We start from the raw sequence: 17,556 nt of genomic DNA, 5'->3' as shown, positions 1-17,556 counted from the left end.
ATGTAACAGCTGAAGACATTCTCACAGCCTTGAAAAGCAAGACTTCCGCTTTTTCCCTTTCTTTCTGTCTTTTTTTTTTTTTTTTGGTGGCTGGCAGGGTGGGGCAGGTGATGGAGCGGTTGTGCATCAAACTGTTCATTTCAATATGTAATTTGTCTCAAAGAACTTCTGACTTAATTTATTTTCTCACCAACCTAGATCCAATTCAAAAAACATTTATTGAAACCCGAACAATCTACTTTTGGTTGACGAGTGCTAATAGGTGCAATGTTACCCCTGTCAAGTTCTAAGATCACGTACTGAGCTTGGAGCTAAACAGGAAAACGGAAATTAAACTGGAGTTTGAATTTGTTTCCTTCTGAATTCTCCGCCATAGTGGGACACATCCAGTGCTTAATGAGAAACAAATTGCATTGTGGGCATTTCTGTATTAAAAAAAACCAAACAATTTCTTTTTTTTAATTTGGAAGATGTTTATATCTTAATGCCAGATAGATCTCTAAGGCAGAGGGGATATAACTGTCTGAAAAAAAACGATATCAAAAAGGCTGTGTTTTCAACATTTCTTTGCTAGTTCTTGGACTAAACAAATATTTCCAGGGAAAAATGACAAATATAATTGTTTGGGGACCCTATTTTAGTTTTTCCTAATAGACCAGCCTCTCTACTTTCTTGGGTTCCATGGAGAGGTGGAATCCCCTGAGATTAACATGTCATTTTTAGCTTGAATGTTTTTCTTAGAGTATTTAACAGGCAGGAGGCAATAGGAGGGTGCGAATGAGTATCCATGTTTGGGCATACTCCCTGTGTGCATGTGTGTAGTGCCAGTCACAGTGTGCCCTAACTGGACTAAAATTCCATAGCAGCTCTTTGAATAAATCAGACAATGAGGTCAAAATGTGTGGCCCGACATTGTCTCCTTTCCCCCCTTGATTTGTAGTTAATGGAGAGAATGTGGCCACTGTGTTAACATTCTAGTCTTTGCTGGCTAGTGGGGCCCATTTAAAAGATCACTTCCTCCCTCCCTCTGTGTACAGCCTATTCCTGTTTATCTGTAAGTGACAGCCAGAGTTCCATTGCTTTCCATCCATCCATTCACTCATTTACATAACAGGCACTAACCAAATACCAACTCTGTGCCAGGCAGTCTTCTAGGTGCTGGGAACACCACAGAGAACTAGACAGAGGAGGTCCCTGACCTCCTGGGGCTTTCATTCTGGTGAGAGAAGACTAAATAAACTAACCAAGTAAATAAATACCATAACGTCAAGTCACAAAAATTACCCCGGAGATTGAAAAATCAGAGAGTTATGATAATCAATGGCTGTGTGTATGCAGGGCACAATTTCAACAGGGACCCCGGAGAAGTGCTCTCTGAGAAGCTGATGTGTGAAGACAGCCAGGTGGTGGGAGGTGGGCGGCGTGCGGGGGAGGGTGTTATGAGCGGAAGACTGTGGCAGCCCTGCACGTTAGCAGGACGAGTCTGCTCGCCCAGGTGAGCTGTCCCTGCATGGACTACATTTTTACGGAGGGGACTGTCTTGATCTATTTGTAAAGCAAGTGGGAGGTTGTACTCTGATAGGGATGGACGTGAGGATCTGGGATGCTCGACACAGGAAAATGAACTATGCTTTCCTTAGAGATGGAGGACTGGTTGGAGATGCTGAAAAGCTTTGAAGCTCTAGTCCCACTTTGGCCAGTAACTGATTAGGTCCCTTTGGGGATGTCCTTTCCCCTCTCTGACTTCTGTCTCCTCCTGAAATAAGGTGTTGGATTGAGTGATCTGAAACTCTGTTCCAGCACAAGCCATCCTTGAGCCCTCTAAGAACAGAAGCTGGAATTGAATTTTCCTGCTGGAGAATCCCTGTTAATATGGATCCACTCACTAGGATGTTCACAGCCAAGGCCTGGGTGAAAATAAGCATATGAACTGGAGTCACACCTGGCCAGTTCCTCCTAGAGTCCAAAGGAGCCACGTCCAGACACTGGACATCTTTTACTGTCATTGATTTGATCTGGATTATGACTTCAGTCAGTAGGGAGCTCCTGCAACAGGCAACCAGTAAGAGGGAATTCTAGGCATAAGCCAGATCCGCCAGTGTACTCCGAGCTAAGGCATCCATCCTGTCCACATGCAACTGTGTGAGAAAGGGCAAGTCTGACAGCAGAATAAGGCCAGACGGGGGTCCCGGGGTGTCAATAAAAGATGATCCCTCTGAACAGAGGTCTCTGGTTAAGGTATCCATTTGTTGTGATCCTCTGCTTGCTGGCATGGAAGCAGCCTTCTTTAGATCCTACTGAAAGGATCAGAGAATCCCATGACTAGTTCTTCCTCCGTAGGGTCTGTTGAATGATGTTCTATCAGTTCAGGGTGAACAACATCCCAAAGTCCAGTTAAGGTATAGGATGCGGTGGGTATTGTTATATACGTGTTCTGAACATGCTTGCTATATGGAAGAAGACAACTTCAGGCACATAGTGGGTCAGACATAGTCCTTGACCTCAAAGAACTTTCTCAACACAGATCCATCTGCAGATACCTAACGCCAACATAGGTCAGAGAGAAGGGAGTGTTGGATGTAATGAATAGGATGGTAGATGAATTGACACTTAGAATTGGTCCTTGGGGATAATTAGGACTTCAAAGTTCAGAGACAGGGGTGAAGAAGGGCAGTCCCATCCAAGGGAACAAAGCAAGCAAAAGCTGGGCACCGACGGACTTCCCAGGGAAAACATCAATGTATCTGGGCTTCAAGGGGAGGGACCCTCAGTTTAAATTTAAACTCCAAGAGTTGGACACAAAGGAAGCCAGAGCTCCACCCTTTTGGAACGCAGCTACTTTTGGGCCTGGTGTTTCCAGTTTCCATTCCAGGAGAAGCATCGCACCCTCCTTCCCTCCTTTCCTCCTCCACCCCCTTCCGCATACACAGGGAGCCTGCAAGGAGAGCAAGGGTATGTTTTTCAGTAATTAAATTTGCATCATTTAGGATCAGGGAAATATTTGAAAACTCCATCCATTTGGGCATTCTGATGATTTGCTTCACAGTTGGCAATGAACTTCAGCCTCAGGATTCTTCACTGGTTCTTTGCTGTGACCTCTAATTGCCATTTCTGCCTCTGCTTCCTCGAGCTAACCTACTACATCTCAGACACAAGCCTTTGGAAGTTTCTTTTTTCCTCTCTGATTTCAGTCCCCAGATCTTCCACAAAGATAGTTACCTGTCTGTGTCCCCACTCACCAATCCTCACCATCCAGATGCCTCTGAGAAACAAAACCACATGCTACCTGGCAGCCACCCTGGTCTGATCATTCACACATCACCGTGGCTTGGTCCCAACTTAATTCTACCTTGTCATTCCCATCAAAAATCTTTCCATCATTCTGGATGTCAACCAACTGATTCATATTTACTCTGGACATGTTTCTTGATTACACAGAATTTTACCAGCTAGTTGTTTGCTGGGCTACTTAGTTTGTGGTTTCCATATTCCTTCTCTTAACAGTAGCCATGCTGTTAGGTAAACCAAGTTATCTTTTATTATCATAACCTTGTCCTTAGAGTAACAATAATGGTAACAAGGACTAACATTTTTAGAAGACAATCACCTCCTCGAGGCTCAAGGCAACCTGTGAAACAAATGATCCCACTTTATACATGAGAAAACTGAGGCTTAGGGAGATTGACTTCTGACTGTATTAAATGATTAGGTTTAAGGTCACTCTGGTGGTTATAGAAAGAAAGGGCTGGAAAACAAAGACTACTGAATAGAGCTAGGGTTTCTTGGGATATGAAGCAAGCTCTGAATTCTGTCCTGGTCCACCTATACTTCCCGGAGACCCTCCAAACCAGAGGTTCTCAAATAGCAGTGAGTTTTAGAATCACCTGTGTGCTTGTTCAAAATGCAGAGTCTCTCTGTCTCCCCCATCACATTCTAATTCTGATTCTGAAGTCATGGGGCCCTAGAATGTTCTTCATTAACACGGTCCCTTGGTGTTATTGATGTAGGACTGTATGTTGAGAAATTGTTGAACAAAGTAGAGAAGCTTCAATCTAATAGCCTAGAAACGCCCTCTTTTTCTTTTGCCTTCCATTGTATGCAAATCTGAATTCATCCAGGGAGAAGCAGTTTGTATTCTGCTTTAGTTCTTATAAAATATCACTTTAATCTTATTTTAAATGGCTGCATTTCTGGAAAAGACCATTTTATCCCGAAGAGAATTTCATTTCTGATAGTTTCAGATAGGTCTCTTAATTCTCTTTTCCCTTTTTTAAACATGACATCATAATCCTCTTTGCACCTAGATTTTATGTTACGTTGGTGTTTTTCATGGAATATCGTCAGAGCTGGCATTAGTGATGGAGTTGTCAGGATTGTATTCTAAATGAGAGTGAAATTCAAATAAGGACTCAAATGGAAATTATGCCAATAAATATTTGAAAAGACCTCCCTCTCCCTCTTTTGGCAGTTTTCCCTTTGAGCAAAGGAAATGTTGATTTATATAAATATCTTACAGGATGTATTTTATAGTTATATGTTCCATCTTAAGAAATATTCAGCTAAATTCTGCCTGTCAGAACTCTGATAGAGGTCAGAGCACTGGATGAAATACGAGTCCAGCTTTGATTTCCTTATGTAAATATTTTCTCTAGGCATGTCCATTATGCCAGATCTAATGGTTCTAATAACCACTCCAGACCCATCTAATTCAATTTAATTCTCCCCGATCAAAAAATGCAAAACAACTTTTTGAAAGACGGAAATTAGCTCAATTTCAACCACTAAAGTAAATGAGAAATGTATTACAGAGATGAGATCCCAGACAGGGCTTCAATATTGATCTCATCTCCCCTAAGTTTGGTCTCGTGTACAGTACGTAGAGTGAGATTTGGTGTGAACACATGCATTTGTAAAGCCCAAGGAAACCGGAACAGATCATCCATATTCATCTCTTCTTTGGTGGGAATAATCCTTTCCTTAGGATCAGTACAAAATTTGAGCTCATGTCTCTCAAGATTTCAGATCTTTGCCCAAGAGCCATATTTTCTCACAAGCGATGCCTTTGGCCTCTTGCACAAGACGTCATATTTTACAAAAGTATCTCCTTTCTATGGAACAAAATGTAAATTCTTCTCCTTACATATTTAACCCTGTCTTGAGAAAACTAACAAAGGTGAGTTCTGAGCAACGCATCTGAAGCCCCTGCACAGTCTAATGGAAAAAGTCCTTTGGTCATTCATCCTCCTGCTTGTACTGATGCTCTCTTTCCAACCCTCACCTGGCTCTTAAACCATCTTTAGAAAGTTGGTGGGATATTTTTCCCACCCCTCCCACTTGTTGGTTCCATCCGTGATGCCAAGTGCAAAAGCAATAAAATTATCTCACAACAGCCCTTTATGTTAGCTACTGTTAGTCTCATTTTACACATGAGGAAATTCAGGCTCTTGGTTGCTCTGTTTTCCAGTGAACCGGGGTCAGAATTGATATTTGAACCTTGTCTTTCTGACATCAAAGCCTCTTCACTATGTATTTGCTATTTTGGCTGAAAACATAAATAATAGTCAATGACTGAAGAAAAGGTCAACAGAAGAAGAAATTCATCTCCAGGGTCAGAAGGATTAAACTAGAAGCTGGAAGGCTTTGTCCATTCCGGTGCAACAGGCCTCCTTTTTTAATGATTTCCCCTTGCAGGTGGAATCCCCTGGAAGAATCCTGTTGACAGCCTTCAGTGCATCATAAATAACATCCCAGGTGCTTTAACTACCCCCTCAGAGAACCTCTGTAAGGACCCCTCCCACCCACATTCCTTCTCATTCCCTGCCCTGCAATTTGAACTCGGTGTCATTTGTTCGTGTTTGATGATTGCTTTGTAAGTACTCTTAATTTTTTTGGTGAGCAATTTTTAGTGCAAATTGAATGCTCCCTCCACATAGCCAGGATCTACTGCTTCTATGTCATTAGTATAGTAACAACTCCACCAATATTTTTGTTTGTTATTTGGTGAAAAAGAAAGGTTACCTTAGCTGCAGGTTCCTTTGAAGATTGGATTGTGTTTTCTTTTTCTTCCTTGGTCCCTAGCTGAATAGGACCCAGGACAGGTGCTCATAGAGGTTTGATAAGCTAAATCAAATCTGGAGCCAACTGTCCTAAGCTCTGCAAAGGAGAAATACAGAAAACCCTCCAGTAAGTTACGTTGTAATGAGGAAAGACTTGAGTGTGAAGATCAATTAAGACAAGTCTATTTCTAACCGTAATACATCGCAGAACAAGGTGAAGTATCATAAGAGGGATACTAAGTGGCAGGGCACTTCACAGGTTGGAGAGATTGTATCCACTTACCAATCACATCTTCGTCCCTGGCACCAGGGAGATGCCAGCTTGTTGTTTTTGGTAGTGGTGGTGGGAGATATGGCATGGAGAAAGCTTTTACTTTATGCTATCCTGATGTGAATGAGAATTTTTCACGTTGTGAAGGTCAAATATACCAGCACTGGATTCATCTAGCGTGGTAGCCTCTGGAGTTATCTGAGCTGTAAGGCATGGTCACGGCTGGGCTTTGGAGGGTCCTCCTGGCTTCTGCTCAAGACTTGGATTTGTGCTGAAGGAATTATTCATGACCTTAATGGCCTGGAGCTTTTTTTTTTAATTGAAATATAGTTGATTTACAATGTTGTGTTAGTTTCTAGTGATTCAGTTATACATAAATACATATATATACATTCCTTTTCACTATAGGTTATTACAAGCTATTGAATATAGTCCTCTGGGCTAAATAGTAGGACCTTGTTGTTTATCTATTTTATATATAGTAGTTTGTATCTGTTAATCCCAAACTCCTAATTTACCCCTCCTCCATTCCTTTTCCCCTTTGGTAACCGTAAGTGTGTTTTCCATGTCTGTGAGTCTGTTTCTGTTTTGTAAATGAGTTCATTTGTACATTTTTTTAGATTCCACATATAAGTGATATCACATGTTGCTTGTCTTTCTCTCTCTGACTTACTTCACTTAGTATGATAATCTCTAGGTCCAGCCATGTTGCTGCAAGTGGCATTATTTTTTTTTATGTCTGACTAATATTCAATTGTATATTATATATCACAGCTTCTTTATGCAATCATCTGTTGATGGGCATTTAGGTTGCTCCCTTGTATTAGCCATTGTACATAGTGCTGCTGTGAACATTGGGGTGCATGTGTCCTTTTGAACTAGAGTTTTCTCCAGATACATAATGACCTAGAGCTCTTGATGCCAGATCTGGTCTCTGCTCCATGTGCCAGTGAGCCAGTGCTACAGCCCAAAGGAGTGACCCATGGTGAGTCTTCCAAGAAGACTGACCAGAAGAGAAGATGATAGGCGTCATCACAGCACCCCTCAGATTACCCATAGGTCCTCTTGTCCTTCTCTGGTCAGGGAAAGTCAATGTGGACATTGAGCTTCCTCACTTCATATGGCACTTTTCGTTTCAAGAAAATAAAGCTTTCTTAAATATTGATATCCTTACCCTTCTCCTCCCTATTCCTTTCTCCTTCATTTAAATATGTCTCAAATATAAACATATCCACAGTCGCACACTCAGAGTATTCACTCACTCACTCTTCCTCCTCCCCCAGCTACCTGAGTTCCATTGAGAGCAATGAGAGCAGAAATTCAATTAATTTCTATGAAATATCCATTAACCACTTTAGTCAATAACAGACTTTTCATCTGTCAGGTTCTCCATCAGCCACCTCCTGGACTATAATCATTTTCTATCATTTCAGTCTGTTCCAGGACGTCCAGTCTGAAGGCCCAAAGCCCCTCCCCTTGCTTTTGTTTTTAATTTTTTTCCACTCTGAAATAAAAACCTATTACCTGTTTCTTGAGCCTAACCCCTTCATTGATGCACTTTTTTTGTATTTTAAAATATTGCAAAGTATTTGTTTGAGTAATCTATTTGTTTGGTCTACTAAAGGCCTTTTAAGCAAAAAGAACCTAACAGCAAAAAGAGGTGCCCTAGTGAATATGATTCTGTTGCTGGATAAGACACTGATGGTCTCTGTGATGGTTAATTTTCTGTGTCAAATAGGCTTGGCCATGGTACCCAGGTGTTTGGTCAAATACATCTGGATGTTGCTATGAAGGTATTTTTTTTAGATGAGTTTAACGTTTAGACAACAGAGACTTTGAATAAGGTAGATTGTTTTCCATAATATGGGTGATCCTCATCCAATCAGTTGAGTATCTAAAGAAAAATGCTGTCCTCTTCTGGGGAAGAGAGAATCCCCCGGGCAGAGGCAGACTGTCTTTGGGCTCAAACTGCAACATCAACTCTTCCCGGGGTCTCCAGATTCTACAGATTGGGACTTGCCAGCCTCCACAATTTTATGAGCCACTTCCTTAATCAGTCTCTGTGACTTTCTTTCTAAAAAAGAACCTTGACTGACACAGTCTTCACATCCATTTTTTTCCAACATGATTACTGTTTCTTCTTCTATTCAGGAACTACCTGTTGGAGAGCCACAAAGTGCCAGTAACACGGCTCTTCACCACATTGACAATAATCCCTTCACCCCCTCCATCTCTTTCCCCTGCGTGAAAACCCATTTACAAGAGAACCACAGATATCACCCCAAACCTTGTTACCTTCTTACCTTGTTTCATTTCTTTTTCTTTGCTTTTACCATCAGTGGAGGAAAGCAGAGTTTGGCTGTCATCGCTGATACCACAGACGTCACACCTTTGAAGACCCCTGCCTTCTGGTTGAAACCTTCATGGCTTCCTCAAGCTCTCCCTCCTAAGCGCTGTTTAGCAGTGCTTTACTCATCTTCATTTCTCTCCTCTGAGCCCTCTTCAAGTTCACTCTTTGATTTCATTGGGACCTTCACTTTGATCACAATCATAAATTTGATGGGATTACACAGTGTCCTCGGGGTGAAGTCAAGTCCTGGGGTTGCCAAGATCTCCCACTGAAATCTCCTGAAATCTATTCCTGAGTGAAGTTAACCATAGCAGTCATTAGCATTTACCAAGCACTACCTACATGCTAGGCCCTGAAGCAGATGATTTACAACTATCATCTCTTTTTGCCTTGTAAATTAGATGGGAGAGACTTTATTGACTATTGTCCCAGTACTGAACCCCTGCTTTTAATAAGAAGTGGAACTGGTTACATGGACATTAGGAATAAAAAGGAAATCTCCCAGTGCCTCTTGCATGGAGATGTAGCCATGTGACTAAGTTCTGGCCGATGAACCATAAGAAGGTGGGCTCTGGAGAACTTCTGAGAAATATCCTTTAAGAGGACATGGTGCCTTCCCCTTCTGCCTGATGACTGGACTTTGGACAGAGTGCCTAAAGATTTCAAAGCCATCTTGAACTATGTGGTGTAAGCGTGTGCTGCAGGAAGTTGGGGCAATCCGATAACAGGAGCCTGGAGCCTGGAGCCTGGATCCTGACGGCTTGTGGACCCACCCTCCTCTTCTAAAACTACCTGTATCCAGGTTATTTTTTATTCTCTCTAATGTCTGTAAGTTACTTGGGGTTTTAGAGTTTCCGTCACTTGCAGATGAATCTACTACAAATTGATACAGTAGGTGCAAAATCTTCCCATTTAAAAGAAGAGGAAATTGAGGCTCAAAAAGGTTAGACAGCTTTCTTAAAATAAGTAGCAAGTTGTAAGCGGTGGAGTCTGGTTCTCTCTGATTCCAAAGTCCACTGCAGTGTCTCTTCCTGCTACACCACCTCCTGTTAGTGAGTGCGGGTCTCTAAGGTGATTTTCTTGTCTTCTCTCCCAGTCTGAAGATTCTTCTAAGCAACCATTGTTAGTTGAGCTGCTGCTAGCTGGAGAGAGTTTCAGAGGCTCCTTCACTCTCTTGAAAGATGCTCCAACCAACCTCTGTACCCCTGACCATTCAGGGACCCTGGAGAAACTCATCCCCTAGCTACCTAGTGTTTGCCAAGTAGCTCCCTCTTTTAATGCAGGGTGGCGTGGGTGTCTTACACACCCTGTCAGACCGCTAAGCCTGCCTGTCCAAACAAATCTACTCTGCCATGACTTTATTCCCCCGGCGTGTTGATACACATGCTTCTCCCACTGGGGCCTGGGGCCCAAGCATGTCTGAGAGGTTGAATGGCAGCAAGTTTTCTTGCCAAGACCAGAGCAAACCTCCCTGGAAACAAGGAAAGGGAGAGCCTTCCTGTGAAGTGTCCTGGCTTCTGTGTGGATCTTCTGCCAGAGGATTCCAGAAACTTCTTTCAGGTAGGGAGACCCTCAAGAGCCTTCAGATACTCAACAGCAGTCTCTGCCACTGTCAAAAACACAATCCCAACAGGGAAAAAATGTGTCTGCTTTTTGCTTGTGTGAATACAGGCTCTGATCTAGTTTCCCAGGTGACCTTGAAGAGAGACAATGTGTCATGTGGAAAGAGCACAGGACTGAGTTTCTGAAAGTCTGGCTGCTGGTTACGACTCCAATCCTCTACTGTTCAGTTTTGGGCAAGTCACTTAACTACACCAAGCCTCTAATTTATAAGACAGGGATTCATTCATTCGCCCACCTCTCCATGCATGCATGGATCTCTCCATCCAACTCTGTTTTATAAAATGTGCAGTTTTCTGGATTCTGGATACACAAAGATGAACAAGATATAGCTTCTCTCCTGAAAGAGTTCACCTCCCACCCGGCAGCATTAGAGTCAACGTCAAAGTATAAATGATGGCACTTGAGCAAGCAGAAATCTGTACGTACAATCCAAGAGTTTTCTTTTTTTAAGTTACAACTTTAGTAATGTCAATTTCCTCTCTTCTAAGGTGGGAGCCCCAAAATGTGCCAAAGGGATTTAGCAGAGAAACAGGCATAGAATAGCGAACTGGCTATTGAGACTACTAGCAATCTCTTGATCGTAGATGGGGCACCAAATGCTGAATGTGGACTCATCCTAGGAAAAATATATATTGAGTAGCACCTTGAAACTCTCCATCCTCACAGATCTGTGCCCATGCTCAGTGGCTCTGTATCGAATGGAGCTACGGGCCACAGACTCCTATCCTTACGATTGGGCGATGCCTTTGTTGGCCAGGAGAGAAATTTCAATCTTTTATTGAAAGCATTTTGCAGTGGGAAATCCATTTTTTTTTCTTTTTGCCGGTGCCAGCATAATTTAACTGTGATTTAATAGCTTCTTTCATTTACTTGTTAAATTAGGCCTCTCCATCACCTTTCTTTGGGTTTTCCCGCCTTTTGGTCCTACAACCTCCCATTATTTATTAATGCCCTATAATACATGATCGAGGCAAGTAGAAAGCAGCCATTTCACAATGATTTAGGAGGCTCCTGGCAGTGAAACAACAAGAACAGGAGCATGTGTTCCGAGAATCTCCCCTGTACTCGCTTCCTAGGAACAGACTGGGATAGTTCTCAGCCATCCTCTACATTGGTCCTCCCTTCCCCTCCGCACCCCACCCCCTGGCCATTTTCCTGCCCAGAGCAAATTCAAAATACTTGGCTCACAACAACTAGTGAGTCACAGCTCATGCTTTTTTTCCTCTTTTTCTTTTTTTCTTTTTCCAAGTGCCAACTGCTAGAATGAGCATGTGCCTCAAGGTTGTGCTTAACCTAAAGAGACATGAAGAGGTAATTTTGCCTTCCCTCCAAGGGAGGAGCCCTATATGGGGTAAGGAAATGTCAGATCATTTGAATCTTTAAGGACTCAGTTCTTGGAAGGAGGGTTCAAACAACTTAGGGAGGTGGTCTTTGCATCTCTCACAATTCTTTTTCTGGGAACAGCTTGGACTGCTCTGACTCCTGGGACGATTCTCGTAGGGGATGGAGTTAGGACACACAGTCCGCAAGTACAGACGTGGAGGTGTTCCACGGCTCACTCAGGGATACAGACTGGGTCCCATCTGGACTTTCATCATGATTCTGCACCCCCACCCCCACCCCGCAGGCATTTGTGAGGGGTGCATCCATCTCACTTCCCTGACCTAGGTTTTCTTTTCCTCGTCTCTTCCTTTCTGCTGTGGACTAGACTGGTACTCATTCTGTGACTTGGTGGATGACACAGGGAGGTTCCACAGGTGACAGGCGCAGAGTAGCACCTACAACAGTTCAGGGACCAACCCACTGTCAGACAGTTGAAAAGTGGCAGAGCCACATGAGAGCCAAGCTTTCTTTTCAACTGTAAACTTCTGTTGAGGTAGGTTCGTATTTACTCTTTTGATGGTAGCATATATTTAAGCTCTCAGCACAGTGCCTGACATTTAATGTGTTTACCTTCCTTTACTGCAGATCTCCAAAACCAACGGCATTGCTTACTAGCAGGGGCAGTGTTGTGTGTGGACAGAGCCCTGGAGTGAGAGACTTGGGCTTCCAACCTTGGGCTGTTCTCATACTGACTAGGTAAACTTGGATGCTCAGCCTTGCCTCTTTGGGTCTCAGTCTTCTCATCTGTAAAATCAAAGATCGGGTTAGTCTGTGAGACATTCCTGCTGTAATTTTGTTCCTGAGACTGACCGCCCTCAGTTAAGGCTGTGAGTGGCAGAGCCTAGAGGGAGACTCTAGTGACCAGGGAATGAGTTGCCCAAAATGAATCTGGGAGTTATGCCAAGCTCAGAGTACTTGGGCCTTTATCATAGTTGTATTGGGTGATGGTCAGATCAAAGCAGGAGGATTTCTCCTACTTCTTGGCAGTTCAGCTCCTTATTTCCCTCCAGGTCCCAGATGCCACTTGGCATATACTGCACGGTGTCCCTGCTGGTTCCTTTTCCAGCTTTTGGAGGCGTGTGATGGCTTTAAAAGGCTGGACGTGCTTGTGATTCCTCCTTCATCCTCGAGTGCACTCACCTGGCTCACCCCTCCAGATGGCAGCAAGAGCCTTGGAGCCCGGGCAGTGCACCCTGGGGACTTGTTCTGACTTTCTCCTGGGGCCCAAATAGCCATTCCCCATCTGGTGATCTAGAGTGAGAGCCCGAGGACAGGAGAGGGGATCTGAGATAAAGTAACAGCTGGTCTAGAGATCACAGTGCCCTGCCGCTCCACGATGCTCCCTCTCGTTCTCTGCTCTGCCTTGCAGCGGGCAGCAGATGGAGAAAGTCAGTTCAGAGACTGGAGCTTTGGATTTCTCTCTCTCACCCCAAGTTCTGTTCTCTGCAGCAAGCCCGACTTTGTGGCGACCTCTGCAATCCTTCCATTTGCATTTCTGCAGTGCCCCCGGGTATGCAATGACATGCTTCATTCCTCCAGAAGTTTTCATTCTAGTGGCGCCAAAGCTGGGAAACTTTTCGAGGGCCAAGCTGTTCTGTAACTAACGTTCATGTGGAATCTGCCTAAGCCTTGACTAATGTATTCCTTGCATTATTAAACACAGATTAAATATATATGGATATTTAAATGTAATGTGTTATTTTCCTAAATCTAGCTTTACTTGATGTTCCTTTGACTTACGCCTTTTCATTGCTCATAACTGTCGCAGGGGTCATGAATTACAGGCAGGGAGGAGCCGGAGCTCCCTCAGCACCAGAGGCTTCGCTGTCCCATTACATTTGCCTAAGAGATGCAGCAGGAGCTCTCCCGCCCAGAAAATTACTGCTGGGGTTCTTCACCTGGGAATAAATTTTTTTTTCTTCCCATATAGAGCTTATTTCTCAACAATGATTCAAAGGCTAAGGCAGCCAGAACCTAGCAAGACTTGTGGATTTGTTTCTGCAAGAAAGCTTGTGTCTGGGGCAAGTCACTGAGTCACAAATTCAGACAGTCAGTGTCTTCATGCTGGTGGCACCTTCACCCACTCTCCATCAGCTGAATAGATGGTCACTTGTCTCCCATGGGTGCTTGGAGGTCCCCAGTGAGTTCTGACTTTCTTTATAAAAAAAATCTAGTTTATTTGCAAGGTTCCTGCTCAATACCCCAGCCTAATGGAAGGTAAATTAGACCCTTTAATGAAAGTTGAATGTTTGAAGCAGAGACTGTCTGCATCACTCCTGCCTGTGTATCTCGGTTTTCCTTCTGAAGAGGGAGGAACAGGGCACAGGTCTCGCTTATCTTCAAAGTCTTTGCAGGCTCTGGCCTCCAAAAGTTCTCGGTGCTTCCAAGGAACCAGAAAGGGAAATATACATACTGTGCCATCATTTTTCGTACTGTCTCTAAAACATGCTCCTCTCTGGGCCTTGGTTAAGGATTTTCCATCAGATGCCAGTCAGTCAGTTATCAATGAAGCCCCTGCCTGTGCGTCCTGTGTTGATCTGTCTTGGTTTACCAGACTGCCTGCTGTTGGTGTTCTGAGACTGTTCGTATTAACTAACAAGAGCTGATGGTGCACATTTCTTCCCCATGCCTCATGTTGGAGCTTAAATTCCACCTCTGGTGGGACTGTTTACACCATGGGAATTAGCAAAAGCTAGGAAAAGGGCTTTTCTCCCCCTAGAGAGATGGTTGTTAAAATTTGTAAGCACACGACTTCTGTAAGCTCCCTGTGGGCACTAATCAATTTCTGTTCCTTTTTAAATATTACTAAACACATATCAGAGTTTACTGGAAACTGTTAAAAGATGAGCACAAAAGATTTGTCAAGTCACAGATCTTTCCCAGTTGGACTATAAATCAGTTATAATCTCCTTTAAGTGCCACAGTCTCCATCCTTCCCTCCTTCCTACAGCATCCCATTTTTGGTGTTGTATTTTCTCAGTAGGGAGACAAGATTGATTCTACCACCCATGCCTCTCTGAGTGGATCCTCCCTCTCCTGGGGGTGCTAACCTGCCCCCTCTCCCGGGATCAAAGGGGTTAAGAAAAGATACTTGTTTTCCATCTCTACCCCCCTCCCCAAGACAATGACTAACAATCTCTCTCTTCTAACAGGAGAGTTACCAGAGCAAGGTGATCTAAGGCTGGTCTGGGAGGGAGGAAGAGGAGATGCTGGAAGTATTGGTGAGGAAGAAAAGTACTTGGCAGCACTGACTCCAGCAGACAGGCCACTTGTCAGCTGGACTGATGAAAACCCCGAAGCAGGAAAGGAAAGGGCCTATGTTCAACGTTGACGATATACACTAGTCGCTGTTCTCGGTCATACAATCAACAGTAGATGGGCCACCATGATTCTTGGGCTTCCTGACTTTGAAGTTCTCGACAGCATCTTGACTCTAGTTATCCTCTCAAAATGCCTGGTCTGGAGTCTGAGACATAGGACAGATTCAATAAACGTTTATTGAACCAGAGATTAATTTTCTTTGATGTCCGTGGATTTCAAGGTTGGGGAAATCGATGTGGCTTGTGGTTGAGGGCAGAGCGGGGGTGAGTGGGAAGAGGCTGTGTTCTTTTCCTGAACCCTGCTTTATTCTTTCTGATTTGGTCAACACGGTGAGCAGGCCCCTCAAAGGAAAGAGGGTCATTTTCAAGGTGTGAGGACTCCAGTCTGAGAGTAAGTTTGGGGCAGGAGAGATGGCAGGCGTTCGTGTACCACCAGCTCCAACTTTCAGAGGCCTTTCAACAGAACGCGTCTGCAGCTCAGGTGAGCAGGGAGTTAAGGGCTGCGGAGAATGGAATTTTCCTTGTGGTCGTACAGACTTGTTTTAACCACAGGAATGAACGCAAGCTTCAACTTGTTCCCTCAGCTATTGTCTGGAACTCGCTCCCCTCCAACCGCCGGCAGCTGGAGGTTTAATGTGGCATTTTTCTAAGTATTATGATTGCTCTCTGCCTCCTCAGTGTAGCTTTTTTGCTTCCCTCCTCCTATAGGCTCATCTCTCTAGTCTCCAAACACTTTCCAGTGAGCAGGTCCCCGCCGTTCTGCCTACAGCCAGGGGAAGACTTCTGGGCTTGGCTTTTTTACTTTTTCAAGATGTGTATCTTCTTTCTTTCCTGAACTACACATCCTGCAACTCCTCCTTGAAACCACAAGTCACCACCCTCACCACTTCCCAAATCCCCAAAGAGAGTGCAGAGAAGTCTGCAGGATGGTGAGTTCAAGTCATCTGCTGTGGGCAACATCCCAGCAAGTATTTCTCTACAGCCTTCTCCACACAGGGCCGGGATAGGCCCTTTTTCTCTCATAAATTATTGATGCCAGTCCCCCAGCACCCCAGCACGAAATACCTTCTGAGCCTTCTTCAGACATTTTATTTTATGAATTCTGCTTTAGATTTTCCAGTCTGTGTGTGGCTCTCTCTGAGGTCTCTACCCCATCCCAGCCCATCTTCATCCATTCCTCTTTAATTAAAAAGCAGAGCTCAGAAAAAGTTACCACCAAACTAGTTGACAAATTGGGGGTAGGAGAGATGGATTATTTCACAGACCTTCTCCCTCGATTGCCTTGATATTCTCGCCACATCGATTTCATCTTTTTGACTGGTTGTCTGAGCTCCCCCTGTGTCCGAGGATGACAAATGGCTATAGGAAAGTCAGCATGGCTTGGAACCTCAAGCCAGCTGAGAGCTCCAGGTTTGCCTTCTCGCTGCCAATATTGCAATGAAAATGCATTCTTGCAGACAATTATGTTTTTTCAACATTTTGTTTTAAACCAGCATTAGAGAGATTGAAACCGATGTCTTGCCAAAGCATTCCCCTTTGATGAGATGCAAAAGGGGTGAAACCAAAAGCCAAACTTTGGTTTCAAATGTAAGATACCTTTATTCTAATTATAACCATAATGATCCAATGTGTTAGGGATTTAATTATTTGGAATTAGAATTTAAAAAAAAAAGACATCCTGTAATTACCACTGAACTGATCTTGAGGCATAAATCTAATAATTAAGTACTTTCAGATGTCATTCAGTGACTCATTAAAATGAAGAAAGAAATACTGTGGATTCTTTCCCACCTTTGTAAGAAAAGTTTGAAAATTATCAATGGAGCTCAAAGGAAAGACCTGGATATTCTTGAGTATAAAACACAATTCTTAACAAAATTATAACTTCAGTTATTTATAGTCCTCTCCCTGGTGATCAGGGTGTTTGAGCAGGTGAGAAATGGCAGAGTTAGGAGCTGGCTCTGGATGAAAAATACTTCCTTCAGGAAAGAGAGCGTCCTGAACTGGGGCTTCAGTTTTATTGTCAGCAAGGAAAGGGAAGCAGGTTGGGGGCAATTTTTATGAGAACTGATTTCTGTTTCCTCATAAGTTTTGGCAAAAATTAACAGGCCATATGCTTTCCCTGCCTGGCAGTAGAGCAGTGGAGGGAGGCTTGGGAGCCACAGGTGACTGTCAGATCCGAGGGAAGTTCTTGGTAGGGGGTGCGCCTGAGGAAATGTAGCTCCTTTCATGGGACGAGGCCCCGGACGTGCCCAAACCTGATGCATCATCTTCAGACCGGGAAGGGGAGGAGCTGGCTGGTGGGGGGGATCTATCTGCTCGGGCTCCACAGTGTCTTTCCTTTTTAAATTTTTTTGATTGAAGTATAGTTGATGTACAATATTATATAAGTTTACGGGTGTACAATATAGTGATTCACAATTTTTTAAGTTTATATCCCATTTGTAGTTATTATAAAATATTGGCTAGCTTTCCCTTGTTGTACACTGTATCTTTGTAGCCTATTTTATACTTAATACTTTGTACCTCTTAATCCCCTACCCCTGTGCTGCC

General features: G+C 43.6%; 2 long non-coding RNA genes across 3 annotated transcripts in view; one reads left to right on the top strand and one right to left on the bottom strand.

Moving 5' to 3' along the window:
- LOC140688727 (uncharacterized) overlaps window positions 1–8,755 on the bottom strand; it is a 31,944-nt gene extending 23,189 nt beyond the window's left edge. The window contains exons 1-4 of one of the 2 annotated variants that reach the window (XR_012063482.1): window positions 8,631–8,755; window positions 6,340–6,598; window positions 6,019–6,153; window positions 2,414–2,540 (exon numbers count right to left, since the gene is read on the bottom strand). This is a non-coding gene — a long non-coding RNA (uncharacterized lncRNA). Of the gene's footprint in view, window positions 1–2,413; window positions 2,541–6,018; window positions 6,154–6,339; window positions 6,599–8,630 lie in introns of those variants that run through there. The other variant, XR_012063481.1, reaches the window with a different exon arrangement.
- A 946-nt stretch (window positions 8,756–9,701) lies between these two features.
- On the top strand, window positions 9,702–15,159 carry LOC140688728 (uncharacterized). The gene is made up of 4 exons (XR_012063483.1): window positions 9,702–10,237; window positions 11,550–11,651; window positions 12,269–12,379; window positions 14,836–15,159. It is a non-coding gene; the product is annotated as an uncharacterized lncRNA (long non-coding RNA).
- The last annotated feature ends 2,397 nt before the right edge of the window (window positions 15,160–17,556 follow it).

Source organism: Vicugna pacos, chromosome 23 (assembly GCF_048564905.1).
Source record: "Vicugna pacos chromosome 23, VicPac4, whole genome shotgun sequence".
NCBI lineage: Eukaryota > Metazoa > Chordata > Mammalia > Artiodactyla > Camelidae > Vicugna > Vicugna pacos.
Note: the sequence above shows the minus strand (reverse complement) of the source record. Positions and strands in the feature narration are given on the sequence as shown.